At 35.7% G+C, this 5,058-nt stretch overlaps 1 long non-coding RNA gene across 2 annotated transcripts; it reads right to left on the bottom strand.

Annotated features, from left to right (window-relative positions):
- Nucleotides 1-2,996: 2,996 nt before the first annotated feature.
- LOC113298648 lies at nt 2,997-4,352 on the bottom strand. 2 transcript variants are annotated; one of them, XR_003334330.1, is made up of 2 exons: nt 4,198-4,352; nt 2,997-3,711 (listed from the first exon to the last, which is right to left on the bottom strand). It is a non-coding gene; the product is annotated as an uncharacterized LOC113298648 (long non-coding RNA). The 2 variants fall into 2 exon arrangements; XR_003334329.1 differs by having other exon boundaries at nt 4,204-4,352.
- Between the last annotated feature and the right edge of the window lie 706 nt (nt 4,353-5,058).

Genomic DNA, 5,058 nt, shown 5'->3' with positions numbered 1-5,058 from the left:
CATGTAGACATATTGAATGGTTCAATAAATGTGCTAGTGGAGATATTAGTGTTTACAGATTCGTTTCCTCACAGAGTGGCGTCACGTTAGACCAAGGTTTTACGACTTTAACCGTAAGCTAAAAACCACCATCAACACATGTGAGATGGAGTATTGACTAAGAGGGAGTGACATATCACCATAGTATTGTTGTTGAAGTTGTGATACAATTGAGCTTTGACGCTGTGTAATGATACTATGACACTGTATAACAATGATTGAGAACTCTTGTTTTCTCATTGTTATAGCTACGGATTTTCAACAACGATGATGCTAAATTTACAACCTTAGGGATCATTGAAGACCTTGGAAGTGACGAAGATTTCGAGTAATGTTGAAGATTAGGCATGTGGAATAGGAGCTACAAAATTTTATTTATATATTCTTTTGTATTCCATATGTATTGATAGTTTTGTCACTAAAATTGACAAAGGGGGAGATTGTTAGAGCATTGCTCGGTCGAACTCGCATGCGTTGTTATCTCAAGCATGTTTATCAATGTTAGTGATGAAAACTATAAGTCTTGATTTCTAGTCTACTATAGCAAAGGTCTCGGACTAGGATAGAAAAGTGTAGTTGAGCTCAAGAACTCCATGACAATCATCATACAAGACGAATGACTACTCAAGGAACCGTTGGATCTTCATCGACTAAAAGGTATGTGGAGACTTAAACTTATCTATCACTCAAAAGTCTATTTATCTCCTATCTTGAGACAAAATTCGTTTTGCTATATAGACTTAGATTATACAAATTTGGTATTTCGAGACGAGTTTATCTCGCCTATCTATTTCTCGAAATATGTGTTGTCAAAGATTTCGCCTTAGCCAAGTTCATCTTTTCCTAGTGACGAAAGTCATGAAAAGTTTCAATCACTTTGGAAATTGCTTACTTTGACGAAAAATAGTTTGTGAATAACAACTATATAATAAAGTCCTCTAAGAATGTTCCAAATGATTGAAATGAGAGTTTAGATTATATAACCATTGGAGGATATAATTATTGATATGGAAACACATATATGTATAAGTCCTTATTCCTTGAACCGAAGTTTGCAAACTTTGTTGATCAAGAGAATCGGAGTAGTGCGTGAGCTCAGTCCGCGAACTGGCGGAAGTTCTCGACCCGAGAATTTCTGCTGGAGTTTGTGAACTCCATCTGGTAACTTAAGTCCGCGAACCCAGTCCGCGAACTTGAGTAGGTTATATCTAAAAACGATGATTGTGAACTTATTCTTATATAAACTAAGGAATGCAATTGCAAACCGTGGCTATATAGTTCATGAACCGATTCGAGTGAATCACATCGTTTTTGCTTCAATTGTGTCTTGTGTAGTACATAAGATTTCCTTGCAATTGAACAACTCTCTAACTAGTTCATTTGAGTCATTTGAACTTGTTATGGTGAAGAAGAATATGCTTGATATGAAAGTTATCATATGGATAACCATTTGGTTAACTATTGTTGAACCAACTAATGTACAAGTTTGGGTACGGTTACACAAGCCTAGAAACGTGCATTTCATTTGTGTATAACAAGCTATGTTTTCAATATGACGGTTGATAAATATTAGCTTGAATCTAATTAGGTTTTCATATAACGGTGAATATTGAATGCTTTGTTACCAAGCTAACATTGATTGCAAACCCTGATTTGAAAGACTATATAAAGGAGAACTCTAGAAACTGGGAAACCTAATCCCCATACATTCTGTGTGATATATACTAGTTGTTCTAAGCTAGAGTCGATTCTCCTTTAACCGTTGGTTTCTTCTTCTAAACCAGGTTAACGACTTAAAGACTTCATTGGGATTGTGAAGCCAGACCAATACTACTTTCTTGTAGTTGTGTGATCTGATCTTGCTGTTTCTATCGTACGATACAATTGTAATAATTGACTTGATATTTCTATCTCCAATAGGAAATATATAAAAGTAATCACAAATATCTTCGTCTCATCGTTTGTGATTCCACAATATCTTCTTTGGTCGCGTCGATTAAGATTATTGTGAGGTGATTGATAATACTAGTCTGTTCTTCGGGAATATAAGTCCGGTTTATCAATTGGTTCCTGTTGACCTTGATTTCTATCAAAAGACGGAATAAAACTCATAGGTATATTCGTGGGAGACGGATTTATCTATTACCGTAGATTTTTCTGTGTGATATAGATTTGTTTATTAAAGTCTTTGACTTTGGGTCGTAGCAACTCTTAGTTGTGGGTGAGATCAGCTAAGGGAATCAAGTACGTAGCATTCTGCTGGGATCAGAGACGTAGGAGCATAATTGTATCTTAGATCAGTGTGAGATTGGTTGGGGTTCAACTACAGTCCAGACCGAAGTTAATTTGTAGTAGGCTAGTGTCTATAGCGGCTTAATACAATGTGTGTTCAATATGGATTAGGTCCCGGGTTTTTTTTCTGCATTTGGGGTTTCCTCATTAACAAAATTCTGGTGTCTGTGTTATTTCTATTCCGCATTATATTTTGTTATATAATTGAAATACCACAGGTTGTACGTTGTTCAATCAATTAGAATATCCGACCTTTTGATTGTTGATTTAAATTGATGCACACTTGGATATTGGTCTTTGGTACCATCCAAGTTATCTCTCTAGTATTTGATAAAGACTCGCAGATTTCTATTTGCTTGAGTATATACCAAATCGAGAGATTGAGATATAAACTCTTTGATAGACTTTTTATCTAGATTGAGTCTGGCTGTCTGGTTGATTCTCTAAAAAGTATATTGGAGTTTGTCCATACAGATTGCTAAGTGAAACATTGGGTGTGGTTGTTAGACCCCCGCTTTTTCACAACCAATCATACTTTGCTTTAAATAGTCGATTGCCTTTGTATTGGCACTGACATTATCCAGAGTCACACCAAACACATCTTCAAGTCCCCAATCTGACAAGCACTTCTCCAACATCTCACCAATCGCAATACATGTATGAACTTTCACCTGGCAAAACAAGATAATTCTCTCTTGCAACTTCCAATTCTGATCACCATAATAAACGGTTACACACATATAATTGAAATCGTTGGGTGAAGTCCATGTATCAGTAGTCAAAGACACCCTCTGTTTGGATGCCTTGATAATCTTTCAAAATCTTTTTCTCATCCATGTAGATTATCAAAAGATCCCTATAAATAGTCATGCGACCAGGGACCTTGAATCTAGGTTCCAACATCTGACAAAAATCCCTAAACCCTTCTCTTTCTAACTTTTTAAATGGCATTCATCTTTGATTATGAATTCAACTAACATCCTTATACACTTTTCAGGATTATAAATATAAGCGACTAACTGACTATGCTGACCTGGTTTGGGGGAGGAAAATTCTGTCCTTTCTTCTTCTTGTTTGGATTGCTACGGCATCTATCCAAATGAGCCCACAAGACAAAAGTGCCATTTATGCATGTGTTAGCAGCAAAGGTGCGCAAACAATGATGATATTTTGCTCTCTCTGCACCTACCATTGTGAATTGATTCCATAAGTCAGATGTAACTTTAGGCTTCTCTTTGTTTTCATTATCTTTTATTACTATAACTTCATTAGCAGGTGTAGATTAAGCTCCAACTCCAGGTGTAGATTGACTAGTTATATTAGATGATCCAACTTCAGTTTGAGGTGTAGGTGTGTCTTGACTTGGTTCTTCCATGGTTCCTGTTACAAATAAAAAGCATGATTACAAACACAATTGATGAATACAACACGGGTACTCAATAAAAACATCTCTAATTAGTGTTCATATACAGATAATCGATAATCAAAATGTATCATTCAATTACCAACAAAAAAATTAGAACAAAAAAAATTAATCAAGAAACACTAATATTTATAAACTTAGGGTTTCATTTAAAACCCCAAATATGATTTATGTATAACAAGTTATAAGCTTTGTAAACTTAGGGTTTCGTTTCAAACCCCAAATCCGATTTATGTGTAACAACTAATAAGCTATATAAACCTAGGTTTCATTAAAACCCCAAATCAACCTGTAATTGATATCATATGATCAATCGTAGCCCCAACAAGTAATAATTAGGAAAAAAAAATGAAACAAATACCAAATCAAACACTCACAACACCTATATGAAGAAGACAAGGAAAAGAAAAAGAAAGGCTTAAGAATTATATTCTTTAAATTACAGTTACTTGTTGCTGTGCTCGTTGGTAACGTGGTGGTGTAATTAAGATCATGAGGGAGGTGGTGTGGGTGGATGATGAATCGCTGCTGCTGTGAGTGAGAGTGAGAAGAAGAAAAGAAGCGGCTAGAAATGAATCAGTAGAAAAGAAAAAACAAGTTTTATTATTATCAGGGTTAGGTAGAATGGAAGGTTAGGACTTACATATTATTGTGAGGGTTTGGTAGAATGGAAGGCTAGGATTGCATCAGTATGAATTGGCTTGGCTCGGCCGGCTTTTTGCCTCATATCGTGTACCGAGCCGTGTGATAGACGGTTATGATATCAGATACCGTCACCGGCCGTTGGATAATCGGTACATCCGGTTTCGTCTCGATTTCTTGGCGCGGCAGGTTTGTTGTGCATCGCTAACCAAATATGGATGTTTTTCACCCCATATTATCCAACCATACATATTGTTGATACTTCATGGCAGTTTCTCTGCGAAAAAAGAAAATTATTTATAATCTCTAGTTGATAATTTTAGTAGCTATTTTGAATACTTGTTCGACAATAACTATGATTGTGTACGCGTATAAATATTATTCTTTAATACTGACACCATTTGTCCACTCAGGAACGAGTTACTCTTTAGGGAAATATATATGGCTCAGGAGTTAAAGATCGTAGTTAGATAGTCTCATCGAGAACATTATCAATAGCCTCTCCAAGAACACTATTTTGATTGATGTGATTGGCTCCCTTTATCAAGGAATGTATATTTTTTGTCGATAATCAATTTAGATGTATTATACACGACTCACTTGTTGCAAAGTCGTGGCATGCCCTACAGGGATATGAACTTATGCCAAAATACATGCAAACA

This window comes from Papaver somniferum, chromosome 7 (assembly GCF_003573695.1).
Source record: "Papaver somniferum cultivar HN1 chromosome 7, ASM357369v1, whole genome shotgun sequence".
Classification (NCBI taxonomy): Eukaryota; Viridiplantae; Streptophyta; class Magnoliopsida; order Ranunculales; family Papaveraceae; genus Papaver; species Papaver somniferum.
Note: the sequence above shows the minus strand (reverse complement) of the source record. Positions and strands in the feature narration are given on the sequence as shown.